The sequence below is a fragment of the Podarcis tiliguerta genome, assembly GCF_965153285.1.
Source record: "Podarcis tiliguerta genome assembly, chromosome: 7".
Classification (NCBI taxonomy): domain Eukaryota; kingdom Metazoa; phylum Chordata; class Lepidosauria; order Squamata; family Lacertidae; genus Podarcis; species Podarcis tiliguerta.
This window is the reverse complement of record NC_139540.1, coordinates 28,348,134-28,370,264: the sequence shown is the minus strand read 5'-3', so window position 1 is coordinate 28,370,264 and position 22,131 is coordinate 28,348,134. Positions and strand designations below refer to the sequence as shown.

Below are 22,131 nucleotides of genomic sequence, written 5' to 3'. Positions count from 1 at the left end.
ATAAATATACATATATTTGGAAATAGTCACTGAGCTCACAATGAGATTTGCTTCTTCGTAAATTTGTTTAGGATTGCTGCCATAATCCCATCAGCTGCTGCAATTGGCACTGAATTTTGCCCCAGCACTGGGCATTGATCCCGTTGCACAACTTGCAGCAACGACTTTGCACATCGCTCCTTTTCAAAGTTCTTTGACATGTGTACAACCTGAGAGAAATGCAGGTGTTGGTCAGGAAGAGAGAAGATGCTTACCAATATTTTCAGCACCACTGTTTCCCCCTCCCCACTAGCTCCAAGCTCCAGACCCTAGATTTCAATGTGGACCCTTGCCTTTACTCTGAGCATGTGCAGAGTGCATGTCCCTCAGTGCACCAGCTGCATGTGTGGTTGACGAGGAGGCGGGGCTTCCAAAACTGCAGAAGATGCTGCATTGAACCCTCCTCATCCCTTTCAGCTGGTGCTTTTGATCCGCTACTAGCACATCCAAACCCATTCCCCAAAGCTGCTCCCTCTAGGTCCCTACCCAAACTTCCGGGCGGGCGGGAAGCAGCTCTCCTCTTTTGATCTGGCTGGGGCGCGAGGAGCAGCAGCAGCAGCAATATTTCAAATTCCTCACAAGCAGTAGAGAGGAAGGCGCTCATCGCCATGGACGTAAGAGCAGCCCTCCTCCGGTGAGGGAAGCGGAGCCATGATGACGTGAGACTGGAAACGGAAAGCGAGACCCCAAAGCAAGCCTGAAAGGTGTATTATTGTGGTGTGACGTTGGTTGGTGCCCAATTCATCTCTCTTCCCCTCACACACAGCGCAAATATGAAGAAACCCTTTTCGTGTGTGTGTGTTTTTGTGTGTGCTGTTCCCTCAGGATTTTGTCCTGGCTGAGGCGGGGACAGCGAGCGCGGAGGGACAGGAGTAACTTTTGAGGGGAAGTGGCGGTGGCGGCGGCAAGTTGTGGCTTTCTGTGTGCGTGTGTGCGCGCGCGCTTTCGCCTACGTTTGTCTGTCACACTCATATATATACACACACACAAAGAGAAAGAGAAGCAGAGCAGCTGCTTCCTCACGTCCGTGAGGAAACTCGCTTTCTCTCTCCCCCCCCCGACCAAGCCACGCGCGCCCCCGCCTCGCGCTGCTTTTCGCGCCTCCCTCCCCACAGGCGGCTCTTCCTCTCCGCGCGCCCGCCCGCCCGCGCGCGTGCGCTTGCCTAGTGCGGCGCGTGGGGCACCTGCTTGTCTGGGCTGCTGTTTGCCGCTGCCGCCAGCGCCACGCAGGGCTGCCGAAGCTAAGAGCTGCTGCTCCTGCTCGCTGCCGCCGCCTCCTCCTCCTCCTTACTGCCGGTTCCAGTTCCTTCCTCCGCTGGCGCCGCTAGTGTTGCTTCTGCTGCCGCTGCTGCCGTGCGAGCGAGTTGGGCTCCTCCGGTGGGGTTTGCCCCTTCCCCGCCTGCTCCTTCCCCCCCACCCCCTTTTGCCTGCGAGTCAGCCTGGCTCCGAATCACGTGGCAATTGCCTGAGGCTGAGACTAAAAAGGGGGAGGAATAAAAAAAAAAGGGGGGGAGAGAGAGAGCAAAAAGCGCCTCATTCCTTCTTCCACCGCCATACTGTATTTTATAGTAACTCGCATTTTTATTCCTTCCTTTTACTCCCGCTCGGTGAGTACCTTTCCGCTGACATTCTTGTCCTCCTTTTTCGTCCTGTTTTTGTTTTTTCCTCTCTCTTCCTTTTTTTGTTTTTGTTTTTGCTGCTTTTTTATTTTTTAACCTCTTTGTTTTCATGGATTTGATCCTTTTTCTGATGACAAGTTTTTTTTTTCTTAGCATGCGATGGTTTACTAAACTGGGAGCAAAAGGTGTTGCTGGAACTGGAAGTCACTGGGAGCCTAAAGAGGAAAGGAGAAAGAGAGCGAGCGAGAGAAATAGACTTGCCAGTCCAGCAATAACGTAAATGCAGATAAATTATACGTATTTATACATATGCAACTGGTTTTGTTGTGAGAAAGAAAGAAAGAAAAGCGATGTGAATTATGATGCATATTTTTTTATTAAAAACAAACAAACCAAAGAGGTGAGAAATGGGCATGTTGCTTAAACTCTGTTTTGCAGAGATTTTTGATGATGTTGTTTTGGTTTTTTTATTTTTTGTATATATATGAGATTTGAAAATGCATTTTACAGCAGTGTTTACAAAGAGTTTGTAATCTTGCAATACTGGTGCAAGCCACTAAGCAAGATATTAATTTTGTTAAATGGTTTTTGTTTTTCGTTTTGTTTCCTTTTTTTGGACACCCGGTTGCAATCAGCCGTTTTTCTTCTTTTTCTGTTTTTGGTGCCCGGTTATAATGTGAAACTTTTCTTGCAGCTTGGTACTGTTGATCATTTTTAAATACACCCCCACTTCCCTTAAAAAAAAAATACTATATTGCAAAAAAGAGAGAAAAAGCCAAAGATAATTCCTTTCCAAAATTTCACTTTTTTATTCTTTTATACCGAGATAATGTTATGATGATTATCATAATGTTGATAGATATACACATATATACAAATAAGTACATTTTCAAATGATGGCAGTGGAAGGTTTTCCTGGAGAATGAAGTGCGGTTTGGTTTCCTTGTCAACGGAAGATGAAGTGAACAACTGAACATCTCCCCAGTGCAGGTACTTTAGCTCCTTGTAGGCGTTTCCACTCTTTGTAAATTACATTACCGAGATCCCCCCTCCCTCTCTCCCCAAATAAGATCTCTTGAGCCTTAGCTGCAGAGCTGTAAGTGATGAAATGAAGATGAAGCTAGGTATTCTTTTGCTGTTTGAATAGATACAAAACTGTACTAATTGTGCACAGGTCATTGCATGGTTTGTGTGCATAAAGGGAGCTTACCTGAGTGGAACCCGTGAGAGACATCTCACAGGCAGGGACTCTTTGATGGGGTTAAGGAACTGACAATGCCAGGACTTGATAGAGAGAAAGATGTTGGGGTTTTGTTATTGCCCACTAGGTGTTTGAGACAGACACAGCAGCAGCAGCATCCCTCTGAAGCTTGTTACCTTATCAGGCTTGAGCCTGAGACATTTTTTGCAACCAGATACACCACACACAAACACACATGCACACCTCACCCCCCCCCTTATTTCCAACATCTGTCTTCCTCCTTAACAATGCCTAAATAATGCACTGTGTTTCCTACCTATCAGTTTTCAGTTATATGGACAAAGATTTGACTATAAGAAAACAGTTGGTATTTGTTTTCATTTTGGTTTAATGATTATTGGTGTTGTTGACCTCCAGTGCCTGGGAAATAGTTGCCTTCCATCCTAATTCATGATTTGGGCAAGAAATGGATTGCTTTGTTTGCCATGCTGCTAATCACTGAATAGTGATAGATGGTGATTTTAAAAGAGTGTAAATGAAGATGCAGTTTGAATTTTTTTCCTCCTTCCCCTATCCCACCAAGCTTTATTTGAGTAGTTCAATATGTGGTCAGAGTTAGATGTTTTGCATGTTTGCTGTTCTGTGTGGTTAATACTTTAAAATGGTAATGTTTAGATTACATGGGCACATACTTTGTGGTTTCTTTAACACAGCCAGGCACAACAAGTGTGCAGTGGTATATTTTCATGTTTTTAACCAAATGCAAAATAGTTTTACTTAGGTTGGAGAGAAAGCCGTTCCTACATCTATCTAAAATTTATTTAATTTGAAATGCTTTGCACATGCATATGGTAATGATGGAAAAAGTTTGTTCTTGCATAATCTGCAGTGCTAAGGTTGTTGGGATGTGGAAAACCAAATTAAATCAACTGAGTAATGCTGTATAGAAAAGCAGAGACTGAAGACATGCATTTTCCAGTAGTATGCAATAAAAGTGCTCAGCGAATTTGAAAAAAAGGTTGTAAATTTCATGCACCTGACCCAGCAAGACTTCTCAAGAGATAGTTGTTTATCTAATTGATATGTGTAGCATTTAGCCGAAGGTGTTGACTGTACATCTCAAAGATAAACACATTTCTGTAGAAGCAAATGCAATTTTTTTTTGAAAAATGAAACTTTGTTTCTGTGTAAATATGCTTAAAGCTACAATCCTGTACACACTTTCTGGAAAGTAAGTCTTATTGAATTAAGTGGGATTTACTTTTAAACAAACTTGCATAGGATCAGGTTGTACTATTGAAGTACCAATTTAACAACACACTACACCTTATTTTAAAATATATACTGAAAGTATTGAGAAAAACAGTCTGAAAAACGTATGTTGGTCCCATCAGTTTCAACTGAATGTATATTCAGGATCCGGGCTATATTTGGAGAAGATAAGTTGCTTGTTTGGAATAGTTACTGTCTTTGCTGATCATTTTGAAAAGCATTATTTTTAAATGTTTAGGCTTCTAAATCGATTGGTCAGGGGCTGAGAAACCTTTGCATTTAGCCACCATTGTTTCAGAGATGCTTTTTTGATATTTTAAAGATGCTTTTACCAAACAAAGCAGACTTGCCTTGCCTTGCTTTGTAAGATAATGCAGATGTGTTACCTCAGTGATTTTAAAGAATGCCACTTCACTAGGTGCCATATCTTTGTGCTTTTTCATATAAAATTAATTCCGAACACTTTCTGATGCATGTGGGAACTAATAAAACTTTATGTCAGATGCAGTGTTTTAAGAGGAAACATTCCAAATTATGAGTATATTCTTAAGTGCTTTTTCAGAGCTCTTCCATTTTCTTCTAGGTGAGTAATCGTTGAAGGTCCTCTGGAATATTCTGAATGTAATGAAGAATATGTGTATAGTATTTTCAAAACTTGAGCCAAATATTGTAGAGTTTTGGAGAATTGCCATTTTGAGATGCGTACATAGAGTATAAGTAATATTTGGCAGACAGGTGCAGCCAGATCCTAATTATGTTTACACAGAAGCAAGTCCCTTTTATTTCAGTGAACTTTGTCTCCAGTAGTAGCCTGGTCCTGTGCAGAATTAAGCATGTGTAAATATGTGTTGGATTGGACCCTCAGGTGTGTTTTGGAATGCAACCTCATCCCTTTTATTTATCAGTGTGCATGTCTTAGCTGATTGAATTTAATGCTGTCAGAAACTGAGTTTTCTCAAAGAAGTGACTGCAAGTCTGAAAATCTAGAGATATCAGTGCTTCTACTATTTTTTCCCAATATTTGAAGCAACAGATTTGTAAATTATAAATTCAGAATATTTTATAATGGATGTATACAAGATTGTGTACCCATAATAACGTTTGAAAGTGGCAAAGTAATTGAAATACAATTTAAATATCTCCGTTTTCTTCAAAGGAGGACAATCTTATTTTGCGTAGCTCTCTAACAGAATATGTTTGTTGTGAAGTCCAACTTCACTATTATCTGGGACTAAATCTGCTCAGTTAAGGGCTTGTCTCAAGAAGCTGCTAAGTGCCCCCATTTGATAAGAGCACTGTGTTTTTGCACTGATATAGACAGAGATGCACAGGAAAGGATCTCTTAGTGTCTCTGTTTTGGATGTTTGTTTATGGTTGCAGCTTGCCCTTTGAATTAGTGTAAGGATCTTAAGCATCCTTATCTGGAAGTAAGACAATGTGTGCTTAGAGACTTACTTCCAAATAAACATGTTAGGATAGTTCTGCATGACGGTAGCTTGCATACAGTACATTCGATAGATCTAGTTTATTCTCACAGCTTGATCCAATGAATGTTAGTTCCAATGAATTCAGTAGAAATTACTCTTAAATAAGTATGCATAGACTACAGCCTTAGTATAGAAGGGCTTTGAGTAATATACTTGCACTTCAGCTAGTGAAAAATGCTGCAGCCCTGATGTTGGTTAGGGCAAGGTGCTCAGAGTATATTACTCCAATATAATATTAGCTCTACAGTGGTACCTTGGTTTATGAACTTAATCCATTCTGGAAGTCAGTTCTCAAACTGAAACCATTCTTAAACCGAGGCACGCTTTATCTGATGAGGTCTCCCGCTGCTGGTGCCCTTCCACCGTTCGGATTCTGTTCTTAGACCGAGGTTAAGTTCGCAAACCAGGACACTACTTCCGGTTTTGCCAAGTTCATAAACTGAATCGTTCGTAAACAGGGCTGTTATTTCCAATTCAAAGTGCTGCTTATGACCTTTATTGCAGTTCATGGTTGGGGACCAGGTTATTTGAAGAACAACCCGCATCCATGTAAACCTGGCTGGACTTTAAGATTGGCCTAGACCTAGAGGGCCTGCTTGTGGATCCATCAGTAGCTACAACTAAATTTTGGCGGTGGAACTCTCCGTTATTGGAGAGCTGAATTCAACATTCTCCTTGATTTCTCTTAGACAAAACATAAATATTTTTATTTTCCAGTTAGCGTTGGTTAACCCAAGCTGGTATGCTGTACCACAAATGAGGGGGCTGGTTCTGTGTATACCTCTGTAACTTTATGTACATTTTATAACAGTAGTGCTCTATATCTTTGATTGGGTTGCATCAGAGATTTGCAGAGCTCAGAGGAGATCCCCTTTCTCCATCCATGGAAGAACCTATGGTAAAGACATTTGAATTTACATTTGACTCATTGAGGTCCCCCCCCCCCCCCAATTATCTGTTTCTTTTTTCATGCTAGCATGTCATGATTCAGTTTTGCTTACACAGCAGTGTGACAGGCTTTGATCAGAATCCATTCATGACACCAGTCTGTTTTTATGGAAACTGAAGTCCCTAGACTGTGGTTGGGCATTTACAAGTTATGACATAGTGGGCATGCAGTCTTCAGTTGTCTTGCATTCTTCTGGGCTAAGGCAAATCTCTTTTTTTTGGGGGGGGGAGACCCATATATAATTCTGAATTCTGAATGTGTGTAAGCATTGTTCATATAATTTGTCACCTTGCCTCTGACAAATCAGAAATTCAAATTTTAGCCTTCCAGAGCATGCAGTGACAGGGCAGTCAGTCATGTGTTACACCAATTTACAAAGCCAGGCTTCACATATATATATCAAATGTTTTAAGTAACTGCAAGAAGGGTTGATTGCATTAATGAACCCCCTCGGTTTAATGCCATTACTACAATACTCAAACTCATATATACAGTAGTCTGTGGTGCAGTTGTTCTGGAAAATTTTGAAGTGGGAAATTCAAAATGGACATATGATTTAGCATGTTTAGATGACTTACATTTAGTATAAAAATAGCAAAATTATATCATGTTAGTTTTACAGTGGTACCTCGGGTTACAGACGCTTCAGGTTACAGACTCCGCTAACCCAGAAATAGTACCTCAGGTTAAGAACTTTGCTTCAGGATGAGAACAGAAATCACGCGGCGGTGGTGTGTCAGCAGCGGGAGGCCCCATTAGCTGAAGTGGTGCCTCAGGTTAAGAGCAGTTTCAGGTTAAGAACAGACCTCCAGAACGAATTAAGTTCCTAATCCGAGGTACCAGTTTATATGCTGTATAAATACAAGAAGTTATTCCAGTAGTCAAAAGTACAGTGGTGCCTCGCAAGACGAAAAGAATCCGTTCCGGGAGTCTCTTCGTCTAGCGGTTTTTTCGTCTTGCGAAGCAAGCCCATTAGCGGATTAGCGCTATTAGCGGTTTAGCGGCTATTAGCGGCTATTAAAGGCTTAAGGGATTAGCGGATTAGCTGCTAAAAGGCTATTAGCAGCTTAGTGCCTTAGAAAAAGGGGGTGAGGAGCGGAAAAACCCCCCCAGGAATCGCAAGACATTTTCGTCTTGCGAAGCAAGCCCATAGCAAATTTTTTTTGCGAAGCAACTCCAAAACGGAAAACCCTTTCGTCTAGCGGGTTTTCCGTCTTGCGAGGCATTCGTCTTGCGGGGCACCACTGTAGTTGGAACTGAAATAGCTATTTGCAGCAGTAGGGATAGGGTTCAATAAAGTGCACACAAAACAATCCTGTACATGTTTACTCAGAAGTAAGTCCCCCTGTACTGCATAGGATTTACTTCCTGGTGCGTGTGTTAAGGATTGTAGCCAGGCAGAGCACTCCAAACTCACTTTGTAGCAGGTTGCATGGTGATGGTGGATTGGGTAAAGGTGTCACCGCACCCAGTGTGGGGCTTCCTTTTCTACCTGTCAAACATGTATGCAGACAGAAGTGCTGCCAGGGGGATCCCCACCAGCAGAAGCCCTCAAAACGGTGTTCTGGAGGCAGTGAGGGGGAGGCCTGATTGCACTGCACAGGATCCTTTCCCCCATCCTGACATCCCATCCTGGCCATTGTGTGTGGTTGAGCTACAGAGGCAACTGTGGTCCCACTCCTCTGTAAAGCACTGCTGGTCAGTGGCTGGGACTTGGATTGTGGTTTGCTTCTTGCATTCAAACAACTTCTAAGGATTTCTGGGAAATCATTTTTTGTTGGAATGTTCTAAACATTCTAAAATATGGCAATACCATTCTCTATTGGTACATTATATTTTAAGGGGGATGAATCAATGCCCTGAAAACACCTGAATCTACTAATTTTAGCTTCTCTGAAGATCAGTGCAAATATGTGCTGTCTAGGGATAGTCACCTGAAAAAAAGTTAATTGCAACTTTGATTTGGCTAGTAATATATTGCTTCCAGTTGCTCTGTTTGATTTGTATTGGCTTAGTGAGATGTGTATGAGAAGGAAGGAGCTAGTGTTAGCCTTTGGCTCATATATCCCCACTCTCCCCACTCATAGAGGAGGAATTTGGCAGCTTTTTAAAAAAGAAATGTGTGCTGTGTTATCCACACAGGGATCCAGATTTATAAGAAACCCTGGTTAGATTAATAAGCCAGCTTCAGAAACAATGGTTTGAAGTACTCTTGCTTTGAAACCGACAATTGTTTGTTATAAGTTACAATTCCAGGTCCAGATAGTCTAGCTAGCTGAGATTCAAGGGAGGCTGGGGTGCAGGGGTTGGGAGAGGGTGTTAACAAAGTCCTGCTCCTGGACACATGAAGTGGTGAAGAGTGTAGAAACCTCTGGTGCACAGCAGGCCCTTTCTGGTTGTACATGTCTTGGCAGATCATGGTTTAGTAGTGTGATGTCTTAGCCAGCAATGCCATCTTGATAGTATGAAGTACTGTAGATAAATAAAAGTATTGGTACCTGAAGTTTCATTTAAATTTCATTTTGACATATATACATTTTTGGCTTGAACAATTGTTGATGCTATCTTTTGTGGAGACTAAATAACAGCCATGTTTTCCTACAATATACTATACAAAATTATTTCATTAAGCCTAATTACATGTTAATCTAAGAAATGTTTAAAAATTGAGGTAGCAGTTTAATGCTTTCTTTTCTTTCCCGTTCGTAGAGGAAAAAGATTGAATAATTTTAAAATTTGATTATTTTCCTAAATAAATAAAGTAAAAATAAATGGATTAATGTTATTAATTAAGCATCCTGTGCCCTCCCCCCCCGGCTTTATGACTGTAGTCCTGCCACCTGGTCAGCATTCATTTTTCAATATTTTAGTGGTTTCTCCTGGAGTCACCTGAAATCTCACGTGAAAGATGCGGGTTCCTTACTTTAGTCCTGTCACTGTTCTCTCTTTGTCTCCAAAGAATCCCTTGGAAAGTGGTATGACATATCCTCCCATGCCAATAAGTCCACTGTACAGTAGAACAGGGGTGTGGAACCTTGGATCCTCAAAAATGTTGCAAAAATCAGCTCCCATAATTGCTGACCATTTGCCATGCTGGCTGGGGCTGGAGGCCCCCATCTGGAAGGCCGCTGATTCTCCATCCTATCAGCAGAACAAAGCGGTATTTAATAACATGTAGTTCAGCCACCTGAATAGGTGACTCTGTACAGTGGTACCTTGGGTTACAAACACCTTGGGTTACAGACTCCGCTAACCCGGAAGTAGTACCTTGGGTTAAGAACTTTGCCCCAGGATGAGAACAGAAATTGCGTGGCAGTGGGAGGCCCCATTAGCTAAAGTGATACCTCAGCTTAAGAACGGTTTCAGGTTAAGAACGGACCTCTGGAATGAATTAAGTTTGTAACCAGAGGAACCACTGTAGTTACCATGAAAGCCTGAATAATACCTTTATTCATTTGGATATGGGGAAAATTTTCCCTTTGTCATCACTAATAAGGGTAAATAAACTTCCTTGGTGTGAAGTAGAGAAGGATGCTCAAGTGTACAGTTTTAGTTAAACTCTGTGGGAAAGGCTATCATTCAGTGGTAGAGCACATGCTTTGGATGCAGAACGCCCCAGGTGCAATCACCAACACCTCCAGGGCGGGCTGGGACACACCCCTGTCTGAAGTTCTAGACAGCTGGTTCCAGCCAGTTTAGTAGACATACTGAGTTAGGTGGACTAATAATCTGACTCAGGATAAGTCAGCTTTTTATGTTATGATTACCCATTCTAAAACTTGTATCACAGTACCGGACAAGGTAAATTTCCAAAAGTGTGGAGGAAAGGAAAGACCAGTGAGCTGGCCAGGAAGTGCTCAATGGACCTGGTGTGGGTTGAGGACCTGAAAATCACAGTGTATCTTTCAAATTCTTCAGAGCATTACTACTACTATTCCATACTCTCATGGTTCCAAGTTGCTATTTTATGTTTGTATAAGTCTTAATTGTGCACTTTTCTCTCATCATGTTTGTTTGTAAATATATGAATGACTTGCATTTCTGTAGTTTAGAGCCAAAATTGACATTGTATCTGGTTGCACATACCTCCAGTATTTGCTGCTTCTTGTTGTTTTTGACATGCAAAGCAGTCAACTTCAGGAGAAGGGCTGCTTTAGTCTTTTCATTCAGGCTGTTTTACTGCTCAATAGCCCTTCACTGTGGAGCTTGGGGTTCCCATATCTTTTTGCTTCTGGGGGGGGGGAGCAACAGAACACAGTATTTTAAGCAGGAAAATGGTATGAGAGATTGATTTAAGCAGCCCCTGTGTCCTGCTGGTTCTCTGTTCAAGCTGTCACCAACCACAGCTGCTTTCCTTAAAACAAATACATCAGAACAAAGTTACATGCAACTAACCATTCCAAGGGAAATGCTTAATGCCACTGTGTTTTGATTTGTTTTTTTCAGTTTGTGTTGATCTGGTCTGTAGATCAGATTATTTCATCGCTGTAGAATTCAGGGTACATGATGTGACACTTTGCATAATAAAAAGTGATGGCCTAATTAGGGGATGGTCACGCTTAGCTAACCAAGTGATGTATTATTAAGTTCAGCATAGGCTAGAAGTTTGTACCTGAAAGCAAAAGGGAACAATAGGCCAGCAAATAGCGTTCATATTTCATTGGAGGGCCACTTACAGCTTGCTTCTATCTAGATTTTTTTCATGGTCATACATTTTGGTGATAATGAGACTGCATGGTTCAGGACCAATAAAAAGCATGTATTTTATCAAAATCACATTTGAATTTGCTTTAAAAGCAAAAGAGAGTTCAATGTGGGCAGACTTGTCACTAGCACATTAATGCCACAGGAGGCCAGGAGTGTCTGCCTATCTCACAGCTTTCAAGCATTGACTTGCAAGGTAAAAAAGAAAAGAAAAGAGTTTTTGAATACCTGTGTGGTAGTGATTCTTATTACTTATGTTTCTTTAAAGCATTTAAATTTATGTTTTCAGACCTGTCTTTTTGGATATTTTCTTTCACAGCACTGTTTCATTCCAGAGCTGTTTCGTATTTTGGCTGCAGTCCTACACATATTTACCTGCGTCAGCTGTGTTGAACAAAGGGGGACCTACTTCCTAGTAAACATGCACAGGAGTCTACTATTAGAATAGTAGAATGTTTGCACCATACAGAGCACTCCTTTTATCTCAGCAATGGCACGGAATTAAATTTGAGAAAAATAATTTCATATTTTCCAAAAAAGCTGCTTATAGAAGCCTTTCTAGTCAAACAAGGGCCGATCTCAAGACACGCTGTGCCTGCAGTTCTTATTGAACTTAATTTGTGTTATGACTGTTTATTGCCTTTTTAAAGAAATTATTCTGAAGTGTGTGGCTGGATGAGCATAATATTTGTGATGCTGCTTCAAGCTAAATGCATGAGTGATACAAAAATATGCAGATACCGTGCCAAATCTTATGTCACCCTAGAGCTCTTTCTTTTTATCTCTCCTAACTCATGGTGGTCAAAAAAGTATGAGATGGACTCAAAGAGGAGAAGGCAATTGCTTGGAGACATTCCTATATCATCGTTGTCTCAGGCTAGGTCTTGTGTAAGTGCTTTTATTGGCTTAAGAGCAGAATGCAGAGACGCCCCCCCCCCCGTGTATATTAACAGCATATAGGAGTGTGCCCCCTCCACTTACTGAAAGTTGTAGCAAACAGTGGGACTTGCTGTTCTTTCTCCCCAACCGTAAATAGATTTACTTTTAAGCGAAGCAAGCTTTCTGGGAAGCGGAAGAATTTTGAAGGATGTATTATAACAACAACAACAACAATTTTATTTATACCCCGCCCTCCCCGGCCGAGACCAGTCTCAGGGCGGCTAACCAAATATATAATACATTAAAAACACAAAATCAAATGATTAGTTTAAAATACAATTCAAATCACATTTTAAATCAAAATAAAATTAAGTGGGAACCCATGAATCATAACCGTAGGGGTAAGGAATTAAAAGTTCACCAGGCCCGGCCACTTGTGCTGGTCCCATATGGGCCGATAGAAAGAGCCAAGGAGGCCACTTACGTACAGGGTCCCATAGAAGGAAGGGAGTCAGACTGGGCTCAGACCAAAGGCCTGGCGGAACAGCTGCATCTTGCAGGCCCTGCGGAAAGATGTCAAATCCCGCAGGGCCCTGGTGTCTTGTGACAGAGCGTTCCACCAGACTGGGGCCATGTATCCTCTTCCAAGTAGCACAACTGTACTCCAGTCTTCCAGTCATTACTCCAATCCCTTTTATTTGGGCAAGACAATTCTGTATATGAGGACACCAAACAATTGTGACTGTGTCATAATATTTTTAGTCTTTCTATCTACCTGGTGTTTCTTTTGCCCTTCTTAGGTTTGCTATTTAGTTCCCATTCTTCCACCCAAGCCCTGACTTGTATGACTTCCCTGCCTGAATGTACCTTTTGGTACGGCTTTTGTCTTTGGGACACTCTTCTGCATGGAAAAAGCGACACAATGAAAGGGCTGGTGCTGTGCTGTTTTTATTGTAGTTATTTGTATGTTTTAAATATGTATCGAGTTGTAATTCTGTTCATGTTTACTTGTTTTTTAATAATAGGTTTTTTTCTATGTTTCCAGTGATTCTTGATTTTATTTGTAAGCTGCCTAGAGTCTTGTTAGGGAAAAAGGTGGTGTAATAATAATAATAGAAACAACAGCAACAACAATATAAACACGATCCATTGCTTGCTCAATACATACATTCAGATAAGTGTAACTAGATTGTTCATAACTATTATTATTAAAATCTGTTATCCGCCTTTCACCCTAGGGTCCCAGGGTGGGCTACAACAATTAAAACAACATCAAAAAAAGCTTATACCAAGAACAAACTTAGTTGGTCTCTAAGGTGCTACTGGGCTTTTTATATATAGAGAGAGACTTTAAAACAACTTAAATTATAAAAAAATGTACATCTCAAGTGTCAAAAGCCAGGGTAAAGAGGTATGTCTTCAGCATTTGCCAAAATGAAGATGCCAGATCCATCTCTGTGGGGAGGGAGTTGCAGAACCCAAGAGCTCCCACAGAGTGTGACCTCTCCCAGCCTCTCACCCCCTTCTCTTCCTGCCCCATGCACCGTACCAGATCAGCACAGGGGCTAGGCGGGGGGGGGGGGGGGAATTGAGAGAATCTCCCAGAACAGCACATGGTGATAGGAGAAGGGTGCTCACACTGATTGAACGATCATAATAGTGCAACAATTTCTCCAACTACGTCAACTTTGAATGAATGACTTCTAACAAATACTCTATGCTAAGCATCACCATTTGAACTAGGTTACATCAAACATCACTTTAAATGATATTGAAGTAACAGAAGTTTCTGTTACAGGTTCTCAGTCATGTGGGCTGATGGGTGTGATAGTTATTCTATATTTAAATTAATGCTGCTGGAAATGTTTCAGTCTCTATACATTCAGTCAAAAGTCTCATAAATACTTGTGAAAAGCCCAGTCAAGGAACTGCATTTGCAGTCACATAGTTAGGCTTTATGTTTACAATGTTAAGAGTGCACATAAGTAATTTTATAGTTTGATTGTTCATAGCCGAAGCATTTTTTATTAAGGAAATATAAAATTATTGGTAAATAAAAGGCACCCTTATGTTAAGAATTCATTTTCTGGTTACATGGTTTATACTTTATTTGCGGTTGAGAATTACAAGAAATTGGTAACAAAATTAAAGACAACCTTGGGCCGTTTCAGACAACCACTCTTGTGATTCTGGCTGCAAGGGAAAAATGCCTGTAACAAGTTAGTATTAATTTGAAGTTTGATGCCATATGCTAAAGCTAGCATGGATTGAATGTTAATGTTCAGTTGCAATTGTTTAATGGCACTATCATTTTATATTAGTATGAATATATAAATCATATCCTGCATCCCTCTTTAACTCACAGACCTTGGGCTGTATGCAGCATGCGACCCTGTACTGCAGTCTAACTGGGAAGAGCCACTAAAACATGATTTACAAAGCTGCTTAGCTACTAGGCTTGCATGTTTTGCTACATGTTACTCAGGGGATGGCCAGGGAGCTATGAATTAGACAGGCCTATTGTCTTAATGGAATTTCATTATGTCTCAAAAGTAATAAATGGAAATGGTTGAAATGATGGGCTTCTGCTGAATGTTTATATATGCAGTTCCGTGCAGTAGTTGATGTGTCTTATGGGGTTTAAACTTCTTATAGGGTCTAGACAAATTAATTGAGGATAAGGCTATCAAAACCTGCTAGCCGTCATGGCTCTGTACTATCTCTAGTATCGGAGAGGTTATGTCTCTGAATACCAGTTGCTGGGAATCACAGGTGGGGGAGAGTGCATTTGTGCTCATTCCTTCCTTCTGAACTAGACATGTAGTTGGCCACTGTGAGAACAGGATGCTAGGCTAGATGAACCTTTATTCTGAGATTCATTTTTTTTATACGAGTCGGGCTGATATCTCTACTGACTGTGCTGCTGTTAAATGTCAAGATGCTACATGCTGCCCAAAGTGATTTCAGTGGAGATGGTAATGAGCACCAGCAAGATAAAGTATAATATGACTAATAGAAGGCATTTGAATAGGCTGAATTGATTCTGAACAAAGCAGTATTTTCCCCCAGATCCTAAACTAAAGTGCAATCAGCATGCTATAATAACTCTGCTGAAAGAACCCACATCAACGGACTGAGAAATCTGATGATTAAGTAATGATAGATACTAAATGGTGCTCAGAATGCAAAGCACAAAGTTAACTATTTCAGAACTCCAGTTCTTAGCTGCAATTAATGTACATATAATTAGAGTATTGACTACATCTAGAGTCTCTGCAGTTGATCCTTTTCTCCCAGTCAAAACTATTTTCTTTGGTTTTTAAAAATATTTTTATGTTTGGATCAGACGTATTATTAAGGTCCCCCTCCTCTCAGTTGTGGTGATCAAGATTGGGGTCTTTTTGGTTGTTGTGCTTTCATGAAATAATTCTGACATCAACAATTCTATTCAGTATAACAGAAGAGTGCATTAAAATTGTTGTTTTGTTACTTGCCTTTCTGGACTTATTTTTATTTTATTTATTTTATTTTTGTTCAAGCTTTTCGTTCCCTTATCTTGGGATATGGGCTTTTCTCTTGGTGCCAATGCAACTCTGAAAGCAAAGAGAATAGGGATAGAAGAGGGCCAAGCAAGTGAAAAGAGGAGGAGGGCAGGAGCTGGAATGGATAAAATTCTATAGGTGGTTGTGTTTCATTTCTTCAGTCAAGCAATGAAGACTTACTCAAAATTGCTTTCAGCTCTGTGGTTAAACCTGCTTTGTTCAAGATGATGTCCATGTTACCCAAAACAATATGTTCACTTTCTGAGAAACCGAACTTTGAACCCATTTGGACAAATTCAATGAACATAATCTTTTAGAAAAATTGAGATGTCTTTACAAATTCAGTATTGTTTGCTTCTTCTGCTTAAGGGTCTTGTCCCTTTATGGAATGGTTGCAGTAAGGAGCATATTGAGGCTTTGCAACACAAGGACAGAATTAGCTCTGGCCAACTTACATTCAACAGGATTTTGCTTTAGCAGTTGTAGTGCTAACACTTTAATATATTCATCATAGCAGCTAGAGTAGAGGATTCCTGTGCCTATCCCATGGACTTTGTTGCTCTAGATTGTTCCCTTAGATCAGTTTAATTTACTAGCTGAATAAGTTCACACTTCAGCATAAGTGTCAAAGCGAAATATTCTGTGCTCTACTGTGCAAGGTGTTATGCTGCAGTGCGAAGAAAAAGGTAATAGCTGTTAATGATCAGAAGACTAACAAAACAGAAAAGAAAGCACTTCATCAGTGGAGCAATGTCCTAAATTATATTATCCTGAAAAAAGAAAATGTAGAAATTGTGGTGCTATTTTCTTCTTGTGCAGAAATGAAATGCTCCAAATGAACTGCACATAAGCTGAATTATATGTTTCAAAAGGGACAATTAAAACATTAATAGGATATTAATGAAATGTGTATATTAAATGCTAAAGGCTGGGAAGTAATCCATACCTGAGTGCTCAGTACCTGTAACGTGCTTTGTTGCTGCTTTATTGTAGCTGTTTAATAAGCCCATTCGAAATAATTTCCCTTAAGAATTGATTACATAAAATTGGTTCACAAGTCATTTCCTCCCTTCGCCACCATAATTATTTTTTCCAATAATGTTATTGCAAGAGCCATTGAGAATGTGGCCCACTTAATACAGTACATATTTGGTAGTACTTAAAAGTATAGTTTCAATTGCTATTATTGGAAATTCTGATTAGTTGATGAACTGTTTTTTTTGCCAAAACGGTAGCATAGCCAAGGAGGGCTCATCAGTCATCACCATTTTGGATTAGGTCAGTCATGCCAATGGAAGGCACTTGCTAGGTGAGAGACAAGGCATGTTGCTGGATTCTGGAAAGGCTCACCACTGTGCCGTTTAAATATATTCATATAAAAAGGAGATTTCAAAGCAGATGGGAAACAAGTTTAACAAATCTTGAACTTATTCTGAAATCTGCATTAAACACATACTGAATGTAGCAGGGAAACCTGTGTATGTGTTATCCACAATTTTGTTACATGCTACCTATTCTTCCAGAACACCTTTGGCAGTGGAGCAAATATAACAGTGGATGTTCTACTGTATTAGAGGTTATGATGATGCCATATTTGCTATTTTGCTACTGGTTCCTGTGGTCCTCTCAGCCGAAGAATTTGAGCATAAGACTGCTCCCTTAATAATCATTCTATTGATTTCCAAATTTTAGATGCACATCCCAGTCCTTGTATAGCCAGATTTCCCAAACACGAGAGAGAAATCAGACAGCCTGGATGAAATCCGAGGATTTTCAGAAGTACATTGAAAAAGTTCTTAAGGGAATGAGGAAACCCCCTGACTTCTTGTAGAGGATAGAGTTGTGAATGGAATACCAGATGAGAGAGGATACAAAGAAGTGTTCCAGGAGAAGGCACGGCTCACTAGACTGGAAGAGGAAATAGGTACATTCCACTTTGCAACATTTTGTTCTGTTCCATATCCAAGGCAGCCTTCTCCTACCTGCCATTGCCCATATGTCTTGGACTATGAGTCCAATCATCTCTGACCATTTTCCATGCTGCCTGGGGGGGTATGGGAGGATTTCCAGATAGCTTCATCAGGCTAGATTGTAAATTAAACAGAGTGAGCCTGGCCATGAGCCTGCATCTGTCTTAAGGCAGAATATGGAAGGGCGATTCTAGATTCTGTACAGCTATCAGGTTGCATAAAGGTCTTTTGGGAAGAAGAAATATAAAAATGACTAGTTCCTGTTCTTTGGAACTGCAGAAACCACCTGTTATCTAGACTTGTCTTCATCTGTAAGCAAAACCCACAAGTTTTTTGATAGATGAAGATATCCAGGTTGGCTTTTAAACCCAGCATACTAGCTGAAATTAATTTCTGTGGATTTCCCCCACCCCTTTGTGGCTAATACAGATATGCATATCCGGATTCTTTGCAGCACTTTCCAGCACAGTGGCAAATAGCACTATTCCAAGCAGCAAACTAACTAAAATCAAAGTACAGCAGAAGTGTGTGTTTGAGAGAAAGTATCTGATTCCTCTGCAACAGTTGAATAAACTCTGGACACCCTTTACAAAACAAACAACTATCTTCCATCACTTTGTTTAACAAGGCACATTTTATGACTAAACAGAAAATGGATGCAAAGCCCCCCCCCCCCCGTCCTTGCCCAGCTGAACTGAAATTAATCATAGCAGAGTTATTGTGTAGAAAGTCATTATACTAAAGAAAGTTTTCCATGGTCCATGTTGCAAAAAATGGTGGAGATTGGGTACCTTGTGCCAACTTAGATGTAGATGACAATGACCGAGTCCCAGTTATTGTCTCATCCTCTTAGGCCAGAAATGAATGAAACTGGAGCTGCAGTTTTCCCATGCATGAAAGATTATCTGCAAAAGTACTTCTTAATGAACTACTTCAATTTACCCAATGTCAACTATGCAAAGTATGTAACTGGTGCAGGTGCTACCAGAAAGCACCAAACTAAATGGACTCAGCAGTTTGTAATCTTCATCTGTGAAAGCACAAAGCAATCGATGTGGCGCCAAAAGCCACGGGACTCAATGGAACCCCGAAACCTATCATCATCATTACTGTTCTTATTTAACAACGGGATGGAATTTTGCAGACAAAATGTGATTTTTGTCAATAGTTTGGGAACTGCTTCTCAATTCCCCATCTACATGGAATGTCAACTGGCAATTTTCAGCATTAAAAATAAGATGAAAGAACTAACAGTCAAGCTGATTTTTCTTAAGTACATATTTAACCAGAACTCCTACACAAACAGTATGTGCCTTTTTTTCTTTTTGGCTAGGAACCATTTATTTGTGAGATGATGACTCATCACTGGTTGTTGCTCTCAGGCTATTATGGAATGGTTCCCCAGGGTTTAGGGAGAGAGACTTAATTTGTATCTGTCGTATTAGCCGACTAGTGAAGGGAAAATGCATAATTCAAATAACTCAGTTTTGTTTGAACCATACTGATTTAAAATATGATCTTCCCTTCTTGCACTAGGAAGCTGATCAAGAATCCTGTCTACAGAAAAGATCTAACTTTTTTGTGAGATTCAGAGACATGTTTCATTTGGAGAGAACAAATGACCCCTTACCAACTGACAGCTGTAAATACATAAAACGTTGAAGCTTTCTTGAGGCATGACTCCAAATGCCAACACAAAATCAATACTGAAAATCAATACAGTATATGTGCAGTAGTTACTTAATCATATTTTTTCTTAATTTATTTCAGTGACAGAGAGAGACAGATCCTTAAGGGCAAAAGTTCTGTTCATGTCAATGGAGATATACAACATTACACCCTCTATTGGTCTTGCTAGTGTATCCACTGACAAACCGTGGAACTAAATCCAGTGCAATTTCCATTACATATGTAATTTGTCAGCACCGAATGTGATTGTGACCTATACTGTAACTCAGAATTTTGCAAAAATCTGCAAAAACTTTTTATCAATGTATAGTGGGTGGTCCCATTCATGAGAAATAGTGAATATGATAAGACATGAATGTAACACAGTATGCATCCATAAATACATATTGGGTGAAATCCAGATTAATACTACTAGGAATTTTGCCATTGACTTCTGTGCATGCCATGTTCACTTGCTTATCAGTGAAAGAATTAGAAAAGATACAAAATGTGTGTAAATAAGCATGGGTCATAGGATTGTTCAAAGACTCAGAATTAAAAGTTCAGAATATCCTTAGCCAGATTTTCTCCAGAAAGCATTCTACCTAAGGACATCAAGGATAGTACAGTGGTACCTCGGGTTACATGCGCTTCAGGTTACATACGCTTCAGGTTACATACGCTTCAGGTTACATACGCTTCAGGTTACAGACTCCGCTAACCCAGAAATAGTGCTTCAGGTTAAGAACTTTGCTTCAGGATAAGAACAGAAATTGGGCTCTGGCGGCAGCAGGAGGCCCCATTAGCTAAAGTGGTGCTTCAGGTTAAGAACAGTTTCAGGTTAAGAATGGAACTCTGGAACGAATTAAGTACTTAACCCGAGGTACCACTGTACCTGTAAATGTTAGGCTTTGGGATGATGGTTTGAAGGAGTAGTAAATGACATTGTTAGATCAAAATAAATGTCTAAAATAGCACTATAAGCAGTACTATAGCCGCAAGCTAAATAAGATTTAAACCTGTGCAGTTAGATGTTGCGTCTTGAATGATAGATTACAACTGGTTTTAACTTTGTGACGGCCGCTAGTTGTAAATAAGTAAGTTGAACTTATGAACTAGCATGTATTTGGAATATGACAAGACTCTCTTCTAGGTTCTGAGATGTGGGGTGGGAAGGTGAAGCTATAATCAGAAATTGCAATGGGTTGCACACAGTATCCAGTTCCTATCTTATCCATTCCCAAGTTCAGTTTTCCAAAATTCTAAGTTAAATATTTCATTAGCATAATCTTTTAACAGAGATCAAAGTTTAAATTTCCCTTTAATATTATTCAAGGAAAATCCTCATTAACATTAATAGTAGTTTTGACTTTGAGTAGAGGGCAGAATTTGATGTATGGTAATATTGCATGCAACTAATGTTGATTTATTAAGCTGGGTATTTCCTTACTAAATCTTCATCATTTTTATTTTATCTCCGCAAACAGTTAACTCTGCTTTGTCTGCTAACTAGCTTGCAGTATTATTAAAAGTAATTGTGGAGAGAGATAATTGCAGAGACATACATAATGACATACAAGTCATTACCAATTGCTATATGCAATGAACTAAATTAGGTCACATACATTTTTCACCTTTGGGTGAAAAAGACAGAATGGGGCAATTTGAACTGGAAATGTATCTGCTATTAAACTTTATTTTCTATAATTTACAAATAAGCAATCAGCCTGGATTTTTTTGTACGTAAATAATTCTGTTACATTCATGAAACAGTTGTTTCCAGTACTTATATGTAAGGCTAATTTCTGTGATACATATATAAAAAGAATGGAGGCAAGCCATGAGAAACTTTCCTAGTACAAGTTGCATTAACATGAGTGGAAGATCAAGGTGAATAGAACCCTTAATTCTGCAACATTCAACAAAGTTTGGAGGAGAGTTGATTGTCCACATTTTAGAGATGCCAGTGGATCCTACTGCTTTTCCATTCAAGGGCTCTAAAAAGACATCACCTAGCCGACAAAGGTCCGAATAGTTAAAGCTATGGTTTTCCCAGTAGTGATGTATGGAAGTGAGAGCTGGACCATAAAGAAGGCTGATCGCTGAAGAATTGATGCTTTGGAATTATGGTGCTGGAGGAGACTCTTGAGAGTCCCATGGACTGCAAGAAGATCAAACATATCGATTCTGAAGGAAATCAGCCCTGAGTGCTCACTGGAAGGACAGATCGTGAAGCTGAGGCTCCAATACTTTGGCTACCTCATGAGAAGAGAAGACTCCCCGGAAAAGACCCTGATGTTGGGAAAGACGGAGGGCACAAGGAGAAGGGGACAACAGAGGACGAGATGGTTGGACAGTGTTCTCGAAGCTACCAGCATGAGTTTGACTAAACTACGGGAGGCAATGGAAGACAAGAGTGCCTGGCGTGCTCTGGTCCATGGGGTCATGAAGAGTCGGACACGACTAAACGACTAAACAACAACAACAAAATTTCAAAACATTGGGAATGAATGCTAGTAAAGGCTCCCAGGGGTTCACAAAGTGGATGCCGCACTGTGCCTGTCTTCCTCTGTTGCAAGCCCTGGAAGAATGACCATTTCATCATTTCCCTCCTAAATTTTGGGTGGTCCTGGCTGCATCAGAGTACATTTCCTTGCCAAGGATTGGGAGTAGAACTACATAGTCCAGAATCCTCAGGAGAAGCTGGTTCTCTGTGTTTATTTGTTTGTCCTGAATCACCTTCCATTCGACTGTATTGAAAGACTCCAGGTTCCATAATTTTGAAAAGAGAGGGAGAAGAA

The 22,131-nt window shown here is 40.3% G+C and overlaps 1 protein-coding gene across 4 annotated transcripts in view; it reads left to right on the top strand.

Annotated features, from left to right (window-relative positions):
* The first annotated feature begins 1,443 nt into the window (after positions 1-1,443).
* The window catches only part of RALYL (RALY RNA binding protein like), a 246,459-nt gene continuing 225,771 nt past the window's right edge, over positions 1,444-22,131 (top strand). Inside the window, exon 1 of one of the 4 annotated variants that reach the window (XM_083451363.1) lies at positions 1,444-1,646. The gene's annotated coding sequence lies outside the window, so the exon portion shown is untranslated. Of the gene's footprint in view, positions 1,935-2,133; positions 2,649-22,131 lie in introns of those variants that run through there. The other 3 variants (XM_083451361.1, XM_083451359.1, XM_083451360.1) reach the window with 3 other exon arrangements.